A 21,805-nucleotide genomic window follows, 5' to 3' on the forward strand; every position below is an offset into this window, starting at 1 on the left:
TTCCAATTTATATGAGAAGTCTAATATGGAAACCTATAAAAGTTTAGTTGTTCTAAAGTTTAAGCAGATGAATTACACTTATTGAAAACTAATTAAAAATCAATAAAATTGTAATTTGTGATTAACACTTGTCATGTTTTAGAATATAACTCTTTTCTATCTTCATTCCTTTATCTCCTGCCAGGTCACCATCAAATTAAGAATCATGGCCTTGCTGGTGTGACTCAGCGGTTGAGCAATGACTTATGAACCTGGAGATCATGGTTCTATTCCTGGTCAGGGCACATGCCCAGGTGGTAGGCTGGATCCCCAGTAAGGGGCATGCAGGAGGCAGCCAATCAATGATTCTCTTCATCATTGATATTTCTATCTCTGTCTCCCTTTCCCTTCCTCTCTGAAATCAATAAAAATCTATATTTAAAAAACAAAACAAAAAGAATCATGATGCCATAGTCTATAAACAGTCTTTAATCCTTCTTATATCTCAACTGGCTTTAAAAAAAAAAAAAAAAAAGGACGTGAAAGAAGAAAATAAAACCTTTATGTCAGATAGTAGGTCATTCTTTTTCTTAAGATAACATACTTTATGGTTTCTGTATATTTGTAAGAAAGAAGAAAATATTAGCCCATTTTATCTTCCTGTACAATGGGTGGGGCTGAGTGAAAGGCAGTTTCAATCTTCCCAGGCCTACTGATGAAAAGTGAAGAATGGCTTTTCCATGCAAAGAATGAGTTTCTAGGATGCTAGGACACCATGATGTTTTGATATACAAAGCAAATAATTAAGCTGTTGTGCAGATTTGTGACCGAAGAGAACTCAGAGAAAGAAAGTTTAACATAAGTGGATAAATAATTTTCATCCCCTTCCGTCTATTTTTTACAATGAAAATCATTTTAAAACCAATTTTGATAAATGGAATTCTGGCAATGTCAATGTGAAGAGGCTGGCAAGTCATCTCCCACATAAATAAGGATGAACAAGTATAAAGCAATGTTTTCAGGGTTCTGGAGATTGACCAAATTTGAACAACACATTAACAAGTTTTTTAAAACCATGAAACACTATGGAAACTGGATCAAAACAGTAAGAATATTTGGCCCTTTTTCCTGAGAATTATTTCACGTTCCCATCCTCACCCAGTTTATGACATTGTACTTTTACAAGGGCAGGGATGGCCTTGAAAACCAGCATTCTGGCTATCACTGTGGAAGAGAGCAGTCACCTTGGAATGGAGACTGAAAATTCAAGGTGGAGTTGTCAGTAAATGCAACAAACTTGTTAGGCAATGAGTGGGGGAAACCCATAGCTTTTTTATCTCTATATTAAAGGCCCATTTAGGTCAGGCCCAGCAGAAATTTGGTGATGAAATTCTAGAAATGAGGAGGCATGGAAGGACAGAGATAAGCACTCCACACATCCTGGCTGACTATAAACTATGTCTGTGTGTAAGGGAGAACTGAGATGCTGAGAATAAAATAAAAGGTGAGACATATTGGAGAAGTGACTGAACTCTGAGTGCACATCCCAACTCATACACACATCAATTGACAAGGTTAGAAGCCATAACAGGTACAAGGTATTTGAGCACAACCTCCACCCAGGTCACTGACTAATCATTAAGCTATGCAGACACAAGTGCAATCCCACAGAAGGAAGCCTAAAGTATAATGACTAAAATAAGTAAATCTCAGAAAAATCAATGGCCGTACACCACAAGGGAGAGAGACTCCACAATTTAAGACCATACAAATTATTTAAAAAGAAATAAAAATTGAGGGATTATTTTTAAAAAAAGGATCCAACCTAGCTAAAATCTACTTTATTAAATGTCTCTGATTTTAGAAAACTATGAGACCTGCTAAAAAACAAGAAGGTGTGACCTATACTCAGGGTAAAAAAAGCAACCAATAGAAACTGAATTTGAGTGGGCTCAGATGTTGGATTTAGCAGACAAAAACTTCAAAGTAGCTATTTTAAACATATGCAATAAATTTTAAAAATAACTTTAAAGACATAAAGGAACATATGATAGTGATGTCTACACAAATAAGAAATCAAAATGAAGGAGTAGATATTTTTAAAAAAAGAACCAAATGGAAATTCTATAGTTAAAGCACACAATAATTGAAATGAAAAATTCACTAAATGGGCTCAACAACAGACTTGAGATGGCAGAAGAAATAATCAAAGAAACTTGAAGATAAATCAATAGAAATTATGCAATCCAAAAAACAGAGACAACAAAGGTTTAAGAAAAGTGAATAGAGTTTCAGAAACCTTGGAACATCAAATATACTAACACATGTGTAATGGGAGTTCCAAAAGAAGAGTTAGAGAAAGGAGCAGAAAAAAATTAAAAAAAAAAAAACCAACACAATAGTGAAAAAATTCCCACATTTAATTAAAAAATCTACAGATTTAGGAAGTCCAAAAATCCAAATCAGATGAACTAAAACAGATCTATTCCTGCATCTTCTATCATAATCAAACTGCTGCAAACCAAAGACAAATATATATATATATAACATATGATCATAAACAATGAAAGTAGCATCGATCAGACTGTCAAACCTCAGAGGGAAGGTAGGGGAGGGTGGGGGTAAGGGGGAGAGATCAACCAAAGGACTTATATGCAAGCATGAAGGCCTAACCAATGGACACAGACAACAGGGGGGTGAGGGCATAAGTGGGGGGGGGGGGATAGGGGGTTATGTGGGGATAAGGACACATATGTAACAACTTAATCAATAAAAAAAATTTTAAAAAGCAGAGATGACATATCAAAATGCTAAAAGAAAGAAAAACTTGTCAACCCAGAATTTTATATGCAAAAAACAAACAAACAAAAAAACAGACAAAATAGAGACATACTCAAATAAACAAAAACTAAGGTAATTTATTGCTAGAATACTTACCCTTCAAGAAATACTAAAAGGAATCTTTCAGGTTGAAAATAAATGACACAATATGATAACTTGAATCCTTAGGAAGAAATGAAGAACACCAGAAATGATAAAGATGTGGGTAAATTTTTTATATACATGATGTAAATATATTTTTAGCTTTAAAAATTTTTTTAAAAACATAAAATTATATCAAACAATGCCACAATACTTCATGCACTGTTGGGTTTATAACTTATATAGATGTAATAAATACATGCAAATAATAGCACAAAGGAGAGGGGAGGAAGTAGAGCTTGGATGGAACAAAGTTGCTATATTTTATCAGAATTAAGTCACTTATCCTTAAGTAGACTGTGCTAAGTTAAGTTGCATAATGAAATTTTTGGAGCAATCACTAAAATACAACTAAAAAACAAAACAGTTTGAAATTAAGAAAGGAATTATGTTAGCAAGATAAAATAAATTTGACACAAAAGGGTGTGGTTAAAAAAAGGCACAGAGGCACAAAAAGACACAAGACAGAAAACAGCAAAATAGCTAATGTAACCTTTTCAAAAATTAAATTGAATATGACGGGCTAAGCACTCGATTAAAAAGGCAGAGATTGTCAGACAATAGATAAAAAAGAATACTGCCAACTTGATGCAAATGTTTAATTTCAGTCTTGACTTCTTTCTAAAATAAATATGAAAATAGAAAGTGTTGTGTATCATAAATGATCAGAGCATGAAGACATTCTGGAAAGTTAGAAAGTTACTATAAATGTGTAAAGCACTCTGAGCTAACTAATGTTGTGTACTAAAGGGAAAGATACTGCCTTGATGGAGACCCAGGTGATCATATAATTCCATCTTTATGACTGCCACTTTTTAGGGTCATTTCACTTCTTTCTCTTTTCATGGAAGTTGGAAGTACAAGTTTTCAGTACTGCTGAACATGACCAATTTATCTGAAAATAAGTCACAAAACAAACTTCCAACTGCTGTTCTTGATGTGCATTTTAATGCACTTGCAGATGTTGCCTTTCATATGGAACTAAAAGGAATTTAATTTTCCATTTTTATATTTACATATATAAGCTAAAAATGGCAGGACAAACTTCTGATTGTCCTAAATATATGTAGACCAACCAGCTCAGGTACTAAATGTTGTTCATGTATAATTCCTATAAATAAAATCAATACAATGAACATCTAATACAATTATTTCAATTAAGCACTTCTTTTTGACATTCCCCCAGATTGTGATGTAGATGAGACATGTTCAGCAACTATTATAAATTTTAGTATTTCCAAATGTTTTCTTTTCAGTGTTGAACATATCCTACTCATTCTTTTAATATTAATTGTCTTTAGCTGTGACAAATAGGACTTGCAGTTTAGAATTTTGAGTCCATTTTACACATGAGGAAAGTAAGGCATAAAATAATATAAATGAACTTGACAACTTCCATACATGTGAGTACTGACAAGGTGGAACCAGAATTAAAAGCTCCTCAATTACTCATTCTAAGTTTAACCTCCTAAATGTGACAAAATCAGTTATGCACAGCCTATGGTCATCTCTAGAGAAGTTGGCTAGAACAAAGTCATATGTAATACAATCATATGAAAAAGCCAAAGAATGTAATGATGGAACTTGACTGCTTCAGCTGTGACTTTTTATTAGAGTCTGGAATGACTCATAAAGTAGAGAAATACACTTACTTTATCTGGACTGGCATTTTTTAATTGGTTGGGATAAGCTTGTATAGAGTAAAACAGAAATAATAGAATAGAATAGAATAGAATAGAATAGAATAGAATAGAATAGAATAGAATAGAACAGACTAGATCAAAATGTTAAGTAGTCATAAAATTCTATATATATGTTTTGGTTGACGTTGCACAATATCTTTCTTACTGTGAGTTGAAGTGAAAATATTTGAGAAACAGCTACCTAAAGTACCATTGGTCCCTGGCTTTCCATATGTCCAAGTAACCATTAAATCCTTTTATTCCTTTAAAATCCAAATCTATTTTATGCTGTCAAAACCAAAGGAAGAAAAATGTTCAGTATTTCTATTTAATTATATATGTATGAGGAGGTCAGTGGAGGAAAAGAGGAGATATCTATAATACTTTTAGCAATAAAGATAATTTTTTTTAAAAAGTGAGTCATTAAGATTATTGTATGATAACAACTACATTCAAGAGGTACAAGAGTAAGTACAGTATAAGAGAAAATCTGGTCAAACATTTTTTTGTATTTCTACCTTTTTATTCATTCCTTAGGTAACCAAATAGTTTGATGGATTTGCTACCTTTTAATTATACTAATCACATTTGTCACACCCACATGACTAAAAACAGAAGCACTGAAACCCAGGTGTTTAGGAGAAATACAATATATTCTTTTGGGTCTAAACATTACCTTCCATGTATCTATGGGTTGATGACCAGTGTTCTGAAAGTCACATGAAAAAATGCATCTCTTCTTCCTTTTGTTGCACTCACACTTCTCTGCGCATGTCTGTGCCTGTGTATGTATGGACATGCATGCCTGTGAGAGATATTTAAAGGGATAAAAAAATTGACAGCTATACCAAGAGAGGGGTCTCAACCAGTGTGGATAAATCAATCCATCAAGAAAAAAAACCACAATTCCACCATGAAACTTAATCACTAAAGGTCATGTCGGGGAGTAAGGAACAGATTAAATTAGCATAGTATTAGATATGGAAAATGATTTCTGTCAAAATCATCTTTACCACAATTATAATATGTTAATTACGTATTTCATTAAGGAAGTTGATTATGGTTCACGGCTGAAATCATGCCTGCACCAACACCTGGGAGGAAGCAGCGGAGCCTGACCCCAGCCTCCTGCTCATTCTCCTACTTCCTTTCGTTTTCTCTGCCTCCCTTTTTCTCCCTTTCCCACATTTCTCCTTTCTCCCCTTTTCCATTCTCCTCTTCACCAGCCCCTCATTTGATGCCATCAGCAGTGATGACATGTTCCCATCTTTAAGTTGATCCCATTTAGGGGACTCCCGGCTGTGCCCTTAAGTAAACAAGGCTTCTTGGCCTGGTCTCATGAGTACAGTGTTGTCAGAATAACCGAATGGTGAGCAGCCAAACCTAGTGAGGTTCTTCAATGTTGCTCCTTCTTAACACTCTTTGTCTAAGATTCCTTTTCTCCTATTCCTCTTCCTCTCCCTCATTGCCCACCTCCTCCCACTCTCACCTCCCAGCCCTGGCTGTTGCCACCCATGGAACCCCAGTTGTGACTGCCTGAGGGAGCTGTGCCGCCTGTCACAGTGGCCTGTGATGGGCCTTCAGGGTTTATGTCGACCATTTAAAGAGGCCTGGTCCATCGTTGGATGATGCGCAGAGGCTCGTGTTGCCAGCGTGTCATAATTCTGTCCTGGGAGGTGGCCACAATGAAGACAGCAATAAGAATGGGGTCAAAGGTGGCAGAGTGATCCTTGAGAATGCGAGCCAATTATTAGAGTCAATAATCAGTGAGCCTTTTCCTGGGGATCATCCATTCATTTTTTTTATGACAGTCCAACATTAATTCTAAAAGTGTTTAGAATTCCAGAGTTGTATTATGTGCCTCCTGTGGCCCTTGTTCGTGTATCTTACAGATTCAAGACATGTACATCCAGGGCTCCTTTTGGGTGCCTCCTTGAGTGAGGCTTTTTTGCACTTAGAAATATCAAGTACAGAGTAGAAGAGTGAGGGTAGGGGAGTAGAAAGATGCCATGTTACCCTTCACATGTGCATTGCTACACAGTCTGGTTAGCCCAGTCTCCGCCTAGGCCAGCGCATGAAGCAGAAAAACAGGACGGGTAACCAGAGGTAGGGGCATTATTCATGCCCCTAAGAAAAGATTCTGGTGAGACCCCTGTGGTTGGATATGGCTGCATCTCAGTCAGATGTAATTACCTCTTTCTAATATTTCTCTGTGACTGAAAATGCGTCAATGCTGTGTGCCCTTGTGTGGGTAGATTTTGCCACACAGAATCATCATTGTTGGAATTAAGCATAATTGTCAAGAAAGACTTGGTCATCACAAGAAAGCGTGTCTCATACAACTGTCCCTTTGCTTTCCAACAGTAATTACTTTAGTAATTAATCTCTGTCATTTAAGTGTATTACATTTTGAAAAGAGAAAATGGAAGAAAGACCGGTTTCAAACTAATTTACATCACAGTTTAAAATCCCAGAATAGGGTGAATCAAGTGTCAAATTTAGCCCTTTCACATTCTCTAAAATAGTCTCGTTCTAACACCCACTCCCTCAGAATCAAAGGCAAGACGCTGAAGTCACCTCTTCCTGAAAGGCCGGGCTTCAAAGGCAATATTGCTTCGGATTCTTCATGGAAATCCTCCTGGCTTGTTCCAAGGTGCTCAGAAGCACAATTAATAAGCCCACTGAGGAGTGCCATAGGAAATCTCTTCTGCCCAAAGACCATTTGTGCTGCGGGTAATGTCAACCGCCCCTAATGCAGCACAAGGATTTGTTAATGACATCATCATACAGTAAGTGAATAAATCTGTTCCAGCAATCTCCTTTAATTCCTTTTCACCTCATTTCATCTTTTCGAATTAACTTGTTTGACCTTGTTTATTGTACACCTCATTATACTTAATTTTCAAAGAAGTGATTTTAATATACTGAAATTTTCCTCAATTTCTTATTCACTGTTTTTAATATTAGTAAGAGCCTATATATTACCTGTCTTTTAATAGCAGCCCTTATTAATGAAATGTTTTCATAATAGACTATGCAAAAATGTACAATATATTTTTTTTAAAAAAAATCAGATATACTTCATATATAATCAAGGTAGGCTGCTAGCTGGTTTAAATAGAAAATTTCCAGACCTAATAGCCCATAATAAACTTCAAACAAAATCTTCCTCATTGAGAACTACACTGAATTGTTCATGCCCATTGCTCTCCATCCAGGGAGACTGAGCATCAGATAAGAAGGACTGAGCAAGTGTCCAGGCATTTCTGATATATAGTTGTATACTACTTACCTTTTACATGACGAATAAATGAAATTGCATTTATTTGTCTAACAAGGTAGATGAGAAAGGGACATATTTTTCTTTCCCACAAAGGTACAATTTATATGTACATTGCAATTCTAGTTCAATATTCAACTAGCTTGTCTCTTGGACTAAATACAAACCGTTATTATTTCAGTTGCTATGTAAAGTCACAAGGAGAAAAAGAACATAAATTTGTGATGTGGGAGGAGGTGTACAATGCCTGTGTGTAGGAAAAGAGAGTCACAGCCAAGTGCATGGGAGAAAGAAGAGGAAAGAGAGGTAGGGAGTGTGGGGGAGAAGAAATGAAACAATGGAGATTATGGTAGCGGCACTTTCTGTCCAACACACTATTTCAGGGAGTTTAACAGGAGGACGTCTCTGTGGCCAGACCTGTGTAAGCCACCTCTGACTCCAGAGACACACACAAGGCTGAGGCAAGTGGGTGATGGGGCTCACTTGCCTTGCTGACTGACTCTGGTGTGTCTTGGAAAAAGAATGCTGTGCGGATGTTTGATGGTGTTTATCTCATCAGCACCTCTGTTTGTCGTCGGTTTCACTTTTTTGGCTTGATGAAGATGCAATAAGGCTTCATTAAAACAACCTAGGCACTCCTGGTGGAACTCACTGCACGGTCTTCCAGCTCTGATAGGGGTTTTCAGGGTCATTAGAAAGTCTTCATTGCTTCCTGGAAAAACAAAAAAACAAAAAACAAAAAACAAACAAAAAACAAACAAACACACACACAAAAAAATCAAACAAAAAAACAGAACAGGTATTTATATAGGCCCAGTACCTCCTGATTAGAGAAGGTTGTGGCCCACACATATAAATTTACAGAAGATTAACGAAAAGGAAAAGCCTCTTGCAATTGACCTGCTAAGTGAACATATATCAGGGCCCAGTATGTGGAAAGGCTGGGAGGTTCTAGTTAACAAGAGCTGACTGATACTCAGAGGCCGGGCCCCTCCCCACGCCTCCTCCGTGGGCTTCTTACCCTCCCTGGCTGGACAGTGCAGGGCTCCTCTGCCTCTCCCCTCTCCTCCCCAAATCAGAGATCAAAGCCTGCATTTGTAAAGCAAATAGTTGGAGAGTTACAGCAGGGTTTGATGAAAACCCACTCCAGGCCTCTTGGGAGATATTACCTTCCTCATTATTCCACTGATTGGCCTTATTTCATCCAAGGATTACTGCACATTCTCCTGACGGCTGATGAGCGGCTTCATGAATATACAAAATAATCCAGCGGCACTGGGCCAGCACTGATTATTATTGTGCAAGTCGGAGGAGCTGCTTCAAATGAGCTGCTGGAGACGGTGGAAGTCTTCCTCCCCATTTTCCATCTGATTTTACCACAAGGATCCTTATTAGGCTATTTTTCACATGTCGGTAAGAGAAGGAGAAAGAGAGAGAGATTGCATCTAGTTAAAAATGATCAGGGAATTCTGGGTACCAGATGTTTTTTGCTTAATATTGCAAAATGCCTTTTATTAGATTACACTGAGCACTTACTAACTACAGTTAAACTGCTTTGCAGAGAAACCCGATGGGAACGGTGCCCTAAATAGCTTTCCTGGGTTTGTTTTTTTCCCCTTCCTTCCTTTCTTTTTTTTTGTGTGTGTGTGTGCACACTCTCCACTGTGCATGTGCTTATTCATGTGTGTGTGTGCATGTGTGTGTGTGTGCATGTGTGTGTGTGCATGTGTGTGTGCGCATGTGTGTGTGTGTAGCTGGGTCTGTCAGTTGGGAGAGAGGGGCTGCAGATATGAAATTATCAAGGACTATTTCACACTGGCCTGGAATAATTTAGCATCACACTGAAATCCAGTCTCTTTGGCCAAAGTACTTGGCCAAGGTGTTAATGAAACAGTAATGACGGAGACCAAAGGTGTTTATTTTCGGATTCAGCCAAGCAGAAAACAGCAATGACACCAAGTAGCTCTGATGGTTCCAGTGTCCTCTGATGGATTCAGACTTGGATCGAAGCTGCATTTGGTACAGAACCTTCCCTCTGTGCAGTGACCTCCCTCCTCCAAAAAAAAGGCAGCTCCTCTAGGAGACAAGTTTTGGACGGAACCAGAAACCCTTCCACTTCAGTCCAAAAAACACACCTATTCCCATTGTGCGAAACAAGCAAGTGCGACTCCTGTGGCCTTCTCTGCCCTCTAAGCCAATCAAAACGCTTAATTTACAGCGTTGCTAATTTAATATCTGATAAACGAGGTCCCGTGACTGTCATTTACAGCTGCACACACTTGTTTTTACTGATTGTGAACTGTTGAACTTTTCTGGGCAATAAATGTCTTATGCTGCACTGTGCAGTATGTCACATGAAATAAATGACCAAAATGAGTGACTCTTGGTCTCTTCCCACCATGTTGGCCAGAGAATTGTTCAGCCAGATATATTTCTGAGCAAGGAGGAGAAATCTTCACCATCGTGGACAGTGACAAGCTTGCCCTGTCTCCACTAGGAAGGGGCTGCCTCTGGGTGGAGACACCAGTTGTTGTTGAGGTGAGTGAAATCCAGTTCGGGCGAGTCTGCCGCTGGCACAGACTTCTTCCAGAGATTATTTATTCTGTTTATGGGGTTGCATCCCTCTCAATCCACTCAACCCTAGAGCTATAGCTAGTAAGGGGGTATATGTGAAAGCATTTTTAAACACATGAGGCAACATGCACGTGCAAGGTATGATCACTCTAAATATATTGTTATCATTGTTATTGTTATTATTGGGGAAAAACTACCCATTGTCATTGCATCTGAGAACAAATCCTATGTGAGTTTTCAGGAGCATCTGTCAGGGTCTTATGTTTGTAGAGAGTCCAGTAAAATTCTAAAGCCCTAGACTCTTTCTGTTCCAGTCAGAAAATGTACTTGTTCGTCTACACAGACATATCCCTGGGATTGGTGTTGGGGAAACCTGTCAGGCAAACAGCTAGCATGTCGCTGACAAAGCTGAGCCATGCCATCAACCAGGCTGCTCCTTGGAACCACCCCGCACAGTAATTTAATGAATCTACATTTCATGACTGAAGTGATAAGGGTGAAACATTTTAAAATAACCAAAAGGTAGATACACCAAAAAAGCCTGCTGAAACATTAAATGGATGTAGTGTAACACATTATCTTTGCTTCTGCACATCCAAAAAGCGCAATGAACTAAAACATTGCATTAGGCCAAGAATAAAGCTAAAAATTAAATTGGCGCAGAAAGATCCAGGGTAGTGGTTTCTGCACTTTGAATGCAGTAAATTTGGTCATTTAATCTCATTCTCCCTATCTCTGATGTGCACACTTAAAAGAACACAGGGCTCGCGGGGAAAAGGCTAGAGAGGAACGCGGCAACAATTCTGCCCTTAACTATTTACCTGGTGCCGGAAAGCAAGGGCTGAGTCTTATTAATGTTGATTTTTTTTTTTTTACTGTAAAATTGCTTCCATTTTCCAACATTTAAGTGCAGCGAATGTCAACAAACATAAAATATGAGCAACTTTGTAAAAGATGGAAAACAGACCCAATAAAGAAGACATATTTAAAAACATAATAGTGCCCCTTCAAATCAATGAATAAAGACAAGCATTTCATACACTAATGCATTTATCTATGACCATTATAAATTAGTCGCTTGCCAGAAAATACACTTCTTAGCACAAGTGCCATTATTTAAAGTTGTCTATTTAATGCACACTTAGTATATTTCCTCATCCAAAGCTCCTCTGCATAATTAGACAACATCCATTCTTAAAAACTAAAGTAGATGCCAAAACTGCAATACATAAAGCATGATGTTTTACAAATTTACATCTTCGAAAGATAAGTATGGCTTCAGATAAAAGAAATTGCAAAAAGATCACTCCATTATGATGGCCCAGGTTCCACTGTGTGGACTCCCAGAGTGAGCTGCAGAAATGTAAGCCACAGAGCATTCATTCTTACTCAACCTCAGTGAATGCATATTTTCTAGGGTGATTTGATAAACAGGACAACTGGAGAGTGGGCCTTTAATAATTTGCTGAATTGTGTATGGCTATCCTGTCTTGGGTTCCCAGGTCCTTTGCTTCTGAAGTCAGCATCAGTGGGAACTCAACTATCATCAAGTCCTTTGCTGTCTCAGGTGCTCTAATGGATCATTCTGGTTAAACACTCTTATTTGCAGAATCAAAGATGGGCTTTAGAGAAAAGTCAGAGGTCGGGTTCCTAAGTCTACATACCCCACTACCTACTTCCTTACAAATATCCCTTATTATATTTCACTAGAGGCCGGTGCATAAAAATTTGTGCATTGGCGGGGTGGGGGGGGGCGGTCCCTCAGCCCGACCTGTGCCCTCTCACAGTCTGGGACCCCTCAGGAGATAACCACCTGCTGGCTTAGGCCCGCTCCCTGGGTGGCAGATGGCAGGCCCGGATGGCGGCAGGGCAGGTGGCGGCTCACGCTGTGCCACCCTGCCTGCAGTATGCAAATTTAACGGCCATCTTTGTTGGGTTAATTTGCATACTCTTATGATTGGCTGATGGGCTTAGTGAAGGTACGGTCAATTAGCATCTTTGTATTTTATTAGTGTAGATGCTTCTTTATTATTTCATCACTAAGGCCTAACATTGGCCTCTTCTTCCTTAGGGGCCCCCTTTACCTATCTGGAGATAGCAACTGAGAGAAGCCCTTAGAGACCACAGACACTAACTCATGAGTATAGTGAATATGATTGTTATGCTGTCAAATGCCATGATTTAAGGATTAAAGGATTTTACCAAAAAGATAAACTTTTTTTTCACTTCTGTTTCTGAGAGATTTTTACACTATTGGAATTGAATACCTATCCAAGAACCCCCTGAATCTTCCTTCTCACAGGAGACATCAAAAATCTGTGGAACTAAAAAAGAGAAAGAGATTTGTGATTAGTATCTATTGAGTCTGTTTGGGCTGGTTTATGTGGGGACAGATTCTCAGGTAAAATTGGACGTGAAAAGAAGAGGGGCATTCCTGATTCATGCTCTGATGAGGATCTTGGCAGATAGAATAGTTGTATACTCAACTGCCAGCCACACCTGTCCTCATCTTCCTGGCTAATACAGACTTAGATATTGTTTCTAAGTGCCTAGCCCAATAAGATTGAGAGAACATGGTCTTTTTCTTAAGCAAAGCCACTCATTGAGGTGAATTTCAACACAGGCATGTGATAGACTCACCATTATAAGTCTACTGGGATAGGATCATGGTTGGGAATATTTATCTTGCTCCCAGAAGAGGCACATAAACAGGGAACTTCTATTCTTATGCCCTTGGATGCTTCTGTCTGCACTCATTGATTTTGTCTGCAAGAACCATCTGGGACCAGGTCTACAACCTGAGGATGATAGAGCAGGAAGATGGGATGAACCCAGATCCTCAATGCTATGCTAAAACCACCCTGCCTCTGGACTTCTTGTTATGCTGGATAGTAAATTTAAGACATGTTTGGTTGCATCTTCTGTGATTTTTAGGCAAAAGCATTTTAAAAGATGTGGGTTTAGAGATATAAGAAAAATGGAGTCTGAGTAGATATTCTTTCATAACAAAGAAGGGGAGGAGAAATATTTCAAGTTAAGCAGCTGATAGAGGCTCTGGAAGCATAGAGTAACTTTCAGGATAATGGGAGTGAACATAGAGTGGGCAAAGATTGAAGTTTCAAAGTGTGTCCTGAACCCCTCTTCCTGGTCTGCTAGGTCAGAACTTCCTAAAAACTGCTACAGAAGTTCTGCCAAAGGAAGCAAGCAGGATTCTTGATCTCATCTTAGATATGGTGACACATACAGACACATGCAATTGTGCCATGCTGAAAACAAATTACTTACTTCCAATTTGTAAAAGTATTAGTGCAAGTAATTTCCACATAATGAAAAAAGCTCATTAGAATAAAGTGGTAGATTGCAAGTAGAAAAATAGCTCTCTATTTGTAATTGGTTTAGGCAAACTTTGTGAGGAGGTAAATTTCCAAAAGCTCCTTGGAAATAAGGCATCCTTTCCCCCATTCACCACCTACTCATCTGTTTTAGGTTATTAACTCCTAGAAGGTGTGCAGGTGTTTTTGTTATTAGTTTCACGTAGCACCCAACATAAAAATTCGGAACAGAGGCCTCTGTTCCTCAGTACCATCCTTCTTTTCTGCTTAATGATGATGACTTCCCCATATTCCCATAGATTCCTGACTTTCCCGCATTTACCGACCCTGTTCCAACAAGAGCTCCCAGCTCTTAGACAGGGAAACAATGAATGCTAATATCTGTGCACCACTTCAGGTCTACTTATGGACATCAAATCTTAAAACTAAGATTTGTGTTTATTGAGAAAACCCTGTGGGTTTCCCAAGAGGCATGGGCAGTGAGAATTTGGCTGGGGACAGGGATAGACACGCCTCTGGCAGTTCTGAGAGGTGCGGTTGTAGATAAGAAGGTGTTCACAGGTGAAGCTTCAGCAAGAGGAAGGTGGTGGGCAGGGTGGTAGAAACGTGCTGCACTAAATCCTAGTGCTTATAAAAAAGAATCTGAACTTAGATCCAAGGCCACTGGAAGAGAAGCACTACCTTGGACGAGGTTAAGCACTGAATACATGTAAGTGTCGTTACTGCTGTTGTGCCTCTGTCTTTTGTAAGTGAGCTGCCACAGCTACTGGACTCATGTCTTCTTTCCCACAAGTTTATGTGGAGAGCCTCCCTGTGGACTGGTGGAGATTCCAGTCATAGTTCTTCTAAGTTACAGCAAATGCAAGAAACTAAAGGATGTTCTCTATTCTCCTTTCCAGACTGCACTGAATCCAGGAGAAATGCTGGCGAGTTTTGAATTGGACAAAATGAAATACCTTACTCTCTTTCGAAATGGAGAGCAGAGCTGTGGTTACATTGCATGTTTCAGTATTTGAACCAGTCCCCAAATCCTATTACTTTCCTATTCTATGTGGTTTTTATTAAATAAACCCTGTGTGACCTCATAGACCAGGGGTCCTCAAACTTTTTAAACAGGGGACCAGTTCACTGTCCCTCAGACCGTTGGAGGGCCGGACTATAGTTTAAAAAAAAAAAAAACTATGAAAAAATTCCTATGCACACTGCACATACCTTATTTTGAAGTAAAAACAAAACAAAACGGGAACAAATACAATATTTTTATTTGCATGTGGCCCGCAGGCCATAGTTTGAGGACCCCTGTCATAGACAGTGTGGTAGATGGAAATTCCTCATCCTGGAGTGAGAACGTGTACCTCAGGACCACCTCTGACCCTTCCCTTCTGCCTGGCCCTTTAAGGACAAGTCTTTTACACTCTTATGTCACAGGAATTCACAATTGTGAAGCTCCTGGGTGAGGAAGGTAACTTGCTTCCCCCACCCCTTAAAACTTAGTTGAGTTTAACACAAAGCCCTGGCCTGGCAAGCCATGTACTTCTGGGCTTCCTTTTCTCCACTAGGCAGCATGTGAGACCCACACGTGTCTGGCCAGCTTACCCACGCCAGGTGCAATGGCCCAGCTGAGTCCCTTTGGGAAGATGCAGACTCTTTAGGAAGCTTGAAGAACCCGGAGTGCAGAGCCCAGCTAATTTGTCCCTGAGTTCCTGTCTCCTTCCTGTAGTGGTACCAGACACCCAAGGGAAGCAGTCTGAACCCTGCCCTTTGCCAGCTCCCTTCCAAGGTTTCTCTGTCCCTGTTCCCTCTTGATGTCTGAGAAATGTCAGGGAAGGGCGTCTACATAGCCCGGTCCCCTACTGCCCTTCCCTCTGCTAGAAAGATGTGCCCAGAGCAAGGAAATTGATCTCTGCTTAGTGTAGTATCTAACACAGCAGTGTTCAATGAATAGGAGTTGAGAATAAATAAATGAAAACTTCTGGAAAACTATGGCCACCATACCCAAAGGGGCTGTGGGATATTCACCAGTAGTAACAGGATATCTGTATGTGTATCTACATCTGTATCGATTTTTGCATCTACATCAACTTCAATGTCTACGTATACCTGTCCACATCTCCCTAAGTGTCTCTACTCACAATGCGCCTGTGACAAAGTCAATGTCTGCATCAGTATCTGTGTCTGAATCTCTATGTTAGTGTCCATGTCTGTGTCCACATCTACTTTTGCCTACTTCTACGTCTACATCTACATCTGTGTCTCCGTCTGCATCTGTGCTTGTGTCAAGTTAACTTCCGCTTCAGTGTCAGCCTCTGCATCTGCATCTGCATCTGCATCTACCTCTGACTCTGTGCCTATCTCAAAGTCAATGTCTGTGTCAGCATCTGCATTTACATCAATGTTGGCATCTGAGCCTGTGCCTATGTCTGTGTCTACGTCACCATCTACAATGTCTATGTCAATGTCTATGTCTACATCTATATCTTCATTAGAATTATTGGTTACATAACTAATTCCCTCTACCAGTATGTGACACTTATAAACATTCGCTAAATGCATAATAATTGATTTTTTTAGCTGGAATCTGCAAGTTCAATTACCAAAGCAGGACTTGAGGAAGGTGATATCCACATGTTACCCACTGATGGGCAGACAGAGGTGAGACTGAGCCCTTTGTCACCTTTACTGTGGTGGTTGGCTGAACTGAGTTGGGATCCTGCATCTAAGTGGACTGGGGGACACTCACTGCTCCTTCCCTGGGGACACGGACTATGTCTACTGCCTGCCTCAACGCAGAGCCAGAAACTTTCAGATTTTACCCAAGTCTTGCTCTGACATCAGCTGCATTGGAAATATGCTCAAGGGACTTAAAACACGCTTCTCAGCTTTCAGTACCATGTCCCAGGGAGGACAGATCGTACATGGACATGGGTGTCTGCAGCACTTTTACTCTCCCATATTTCCAAGTGTGATTTGTATTGTTTGATACCTATTAAGCTTTTGAATACCTGAGTGGTTCATAAAAGCTTTATTAAAAACCCCAACTTTTGGAGGGAAAATCATATTGGGTCAGAACCTTGACACAGGATGGGTTATTTTCTCTCATGGCCTTGAACACAGTTTGTTGAAGGCAATTTTAGTGACATGTGCAGGAACCAGCTTTCTCCAATGACCTTGACATTGTCCTGTGGAAAGGGGAGTGATTAGACGAGAGCAAGGAGAGAAAGAAGCAAAAATGGTTGGTAGGAAAATTGAATAAGGAAAGAAACAGTTTCTAATTCTTTTCGGAAACAGTCTAGGTATGAATAATGAATGAATGAAGACCAAGAAAAATCAGAGAGAATTGAAGAGAGCAGCAGGACAAAAGATAAGGGAAACAGACAAAAGGTGGCGACATAGGAGGCAATTAAGAGCCTTTTCTAGTTAACTGTTTCCTACTGCCTGAGCTCAGGAGACAGGGAGACGCTGCAGATCCCTTCTATTTTCCCTGCATTCCTAGGAAAGTATTGTAGGAAAACAAAGAGAGAAAGAAAGGAAGGGTGTGAAGGGAGGAAGGAGGTTGGAGAAAGAAAGAGGGAAGGGAGAGAGTTGATTTGGAGACCAATGTGATTTCATATTTGTTACCCCTGTGGACACTTTGTGTCAAGCAAGTATTTTATGAAACCAAATTCTAACATATTGGGCTGAAAATCAGAATACTTTTTGATCATGGATTCATTGTTTTGGTGAGGAAAATATCATTGGAATGGTTAAACCTTCATGTATTTATGTTGCTTCAATATTTCTAGAAAGACCTCCCCTGATTGTTTCCATAAGGGTATCCTACTCATTTTTGAGGTTTCATAGAGACCTCCTCCATCATCCACCACCCTCTCTATAGCCATGTAAACAACCACTTCACGACTTTCATTGTAATCATTCTCTTTTTCCTGCTCAAACACCATGATTTGTAAATATTTTATGCATGGGTTGTTAATTTGTTTTTAGTATATTTCTCAAGAAGATCTAAAAAGTACTGGAAGAAAAAACAGAATGCCATCAAAGAGCAAATTCACAGAACAGGCATGAACCACAGAATGTGTATTTTAAATGTGCTAGCAGAAAAATCTGCCAACCTGGATTTCTGTACCCAGCTAAATATTATAAATATAAATATAAACATAAAATATTATGTATAATTAAGAGCAAGATATTCTCACCCATGCAAAGATTAAGAGATTCTTTTACTCACAGACTCACTGAAAGAGTATCACAGGATGAACATCAGACAACAAGAAATTGAGCCCAAACAGTGACGACATACCCTAGAGGTTTAAAAATATATTGGTAAACATATTGACAAATATGTTAAAAATACTATCAGTAAAAAAATCATTTGGCAATGTAGAAATAACACAACTAAAGTAGTGAAAACAATCACATTAAAGAGGAGTGGTGATTAAGAGTTAAATCTTTTTAAATCTCCTCAACTTCTTCAAGGGCAGATAAAGAAATAATTAATTTTAAATTCTGATAACTCAATTTCATTTATAACGTTTTATTGCTTAAAATAGATTTAGAGCAAATATGACAAGATTTTAGCATTTCTTAATGTTTATTATATTGCATTATGGGTATTTGTTATATTGCCTCTGTACTCTTCTGTCTTTTGAATTGTGTATAGTTAAAAAAAAAAAATCTTTTGCACATTAATTGAAAGGCAAATTAAGTCTTCTAGACAATGATTTCACACCTTCTTCTCTCCACAAACTTTCAACACCTCCTCCCTCATCCTTCCTTGCTGTAGATGACCTTGTTCCTGACTCCGTTGAGAACACTGAAGTGATCAGAAAAGGACTTCCAGGGACCCCCCAGCCCTGCCTCCACACCAAGAGCCACGACACCTGGCCACTTGGCAGATGCAGGCTCCATGCCCCTTCAGCCTCCTGTCCTTCTGCTGATGAACTGACTGTAGCTCCCTTGCCTACGCAGGACAACACCCAACACATAGTCCCACATTCTTCTGCATGATCCACCAGAACACAAATAGGTGCTATTATTATCCCATTAGAAACAAAAACAAAAAGGACTTTCTCTCGTCCACATTTTCCCAGATGCTACTACCCAATTTCTTTTCTTCCCTTTATAGCAAAACTCCTTGAAATAATTGTCCATGCTGCCACCACTGAAAGCCCCTTCCCATTCTTTAAACACTCTTACCATCACCACTCCACTGTCCCTGCTGTCCCCATGGTCAGCAATCTCCCACATGTGGCTAAATCCAAAACTCAATTCAATCCTCACCTAATGTGAGCCTGTCTCATGCCTCTCTCTTGGAGCCTGGTGGTGGCTGGTAATGATTGGTGTCATTGGCATCACTTCAATCTCTGCCTCCGTCATCATCCTCTTCCTTTGCCTCTGTATATCTTCACCTCTTCTTATAAGGATACCTTCTAAGAAAGGCCCAGCATAATACTGGATGATTTCAATCATACCTGCAAAGGTCATATTCAATGGTACTAGGGTTAGGACATGGACATATCTTTGGGGAAGGGGGGGACACATAATTCAACATACAATATTTGGCTACTAGATATTTTAAACTGAACATGTCCAAACTGAAATTCCAATCTTCCAATTCAAACATATTTCACTGTCAATTCCTCTTCTTGTTGGATGTCTTGAGGTCATCCTTGACTTCTCTCTTTTCTCACGTTCCACATTTAATTTTTAAAGAATTCCCGTTTACACACACACACACACACACACACACACACACACACACTCAACCTCACTCACCCTGTGTCTGACCCCTTCTCCCTACCTCAACTGTTACTGCATAGGTTCAAGGCACAGTGCTTCCTAATTATTGCATAGCATTACAATATGCCCTGTACTGTAATTTGTATAAGTAGCCTCCTGATGGTCAATCTCCCCACCAGTTTTTCATTATTATAAAGAGCCTTGAAGTGATCATTTTCCTACAAGCATTTTAATGCCCTAAAGCAATTATTTCCTTCAAGTTCAATCCTAGAAGTGGGGTGGCAGAGTCAAAGGCAAGCATGTTTTACAATTTGTTTATCTTGTTCAACTGCCTTTCAGAAAGGTTGTGCAAACTGGTCCCTTTTAAATGATCAGTAATTCATATCTAAGATAAACATTTTTTTTGCTTTGTGATATGGATCTTGGCTTTAGAGAAAAATCAAGCCATTTGCTTCTTATATTTACTCTAAGCTAATAATTATTATGTACCCACAAGGCCCTGTTATAGACAACTTCCTGCCTTCCCGGAACTTAAATTCTAGTTGGGAAGACAGACTATAAATAATGAATATAGTGCTCTGGCTGGTGTGCTCAATGGTCAGAGCGTCAGCCCACAGATCTAAGATCAGGGGTTCATTTCCTGATCAAGGGCACATACCTCAATTGCAGTTTGTATCCCCAGGCCCCCATCAGGGCACATGCAGGACACAACCAGTCCATGTGTCTCTCCTCTCACATTTCTCTCTCTCTCTCTCTCTCTCTCTCTCTCTCTCTCTCTCTCTCCCTCTTTCTCTCAAGATCAATGGAAAAATATCCTCAAGTGATGATTAAAAAAATAATAATAGTAAATATAAATGCATTATATAGCATATTAGAAGGAGATAGTCAACCTGGAAAGAGAACAACAGGGTAAGAAAGCCATAGTGCCAGGAGATAAGGAACTGTTTCTTCTTATTCCTGTTAACCACTTCAGGACTTAGCAGAGCATTTGCAACAGGGCAGTGGTTCACCCAAAGAATGTGCACGTGCATCTGTCTGTGAGCATCAGTGCGACCCTCAGCCCAGCAAAACAGTCTACTGGTGTCTCCAGTCACAGTGAAAGAAGAGGAAAAACAGCTCTAGATCAGGCATTTTTTGCCTAGAAACATTGTCAGAAGGGGAGGTGGGATTATCCCCTGGTATCATAAAGCTTGGGTGCTGGTGGACTGACTAGCTGGGAAGTTTGCCATCATGATTTGGGGAGAAACACATATTCTGCATCTTAAACAAGTGGCTTCTCTGTGAGCCTCTGGAGCTCAGTCCCAAAGTAGGGTTGCCCTCCCAGAAGTTTAAAAACACTACTCCATAGGTTTGCAGTAGAAAACTCTAATTTATATCTAGTTTGTCCATCCCTCCCTCCCAAGTGCTTACAGTTGGGCAAACCTCCCTTCAGGTAGCTGTTGTGTTGGATGAAGAGGAAGTAAGGCAGAGCTTACCACCCGCCCTGTGTTAAGGAATCACAGTGCACAGAAATTCACTCTGTGTATCGGAATCTGTGTCCCATGACTCACCTTCACCCCAAGTAGTGGAAGGTGGTAAATTCATGGGTTGTGGATTGCTGGTTGTAGGGATTTTTACCCCAGAAAAGACAACATACAAGGGTTATAAACACACAATACAGATTATGAGACGATAAAAAGGCATAACAATACAATATGATTCATTGCTGGCATGGGCACAGTATTTTGCTGGAAGATTAAAGACGATGTGACTTAAATAACTTTTATTGTAATGCTTCCAACAGATCTCCTAACGGGGAAGACAAACAGATCCTGCCCGTGATGTGACTGGTGAGTGGTACCCACTAACATCCCCCGGAGGGCTATTCGTCTCCCCAGTCTCACTGAGATGGTCCCACTTTGGTGAATGTTTCACAACCAGACCAGGCAGCTCCTGGGCTTCGTGATAATATACCAGTCTCGCAGGATGCTCTGTGTTTGGTTAAATTGAGCATGTGTCCTCAAAATAACATGCTGAGGATGAGTAATAGGTGTGCCGGTCCCCCCTCCCAGTCTCTTGCAAGACTCTCTTGGACTCCATCCAGGAATTAATTTGTGGTAATCTGGTCCCCAAAAAAATAACTTTTGTCTCTAAACTGTATCTTGAGTTTCACAAGGAACAATATGCAGCCCCGACAATGGGCACTTTGCACATGGCCAAAGGGATACCCTCTTTGGGGCACCTACAATTCAAAGGGAGGG

Source organism: Myotis myotis, unplaced genomic scaffold (genome assembly GCF_014108235.1).
Source record: "Myotis myotis isolate mMyoMyo1 unplaced genomic scaffold, mMyoMyo1.p scaffold_m19_p_9, whole genome shotgun sequence".
Taxonomy (NCBI): Eukaryota; Metazoa; Chordata; class Mammalia; order Chiroptera; family Vespertilionidae; genus Myotis; species Myotis myotis.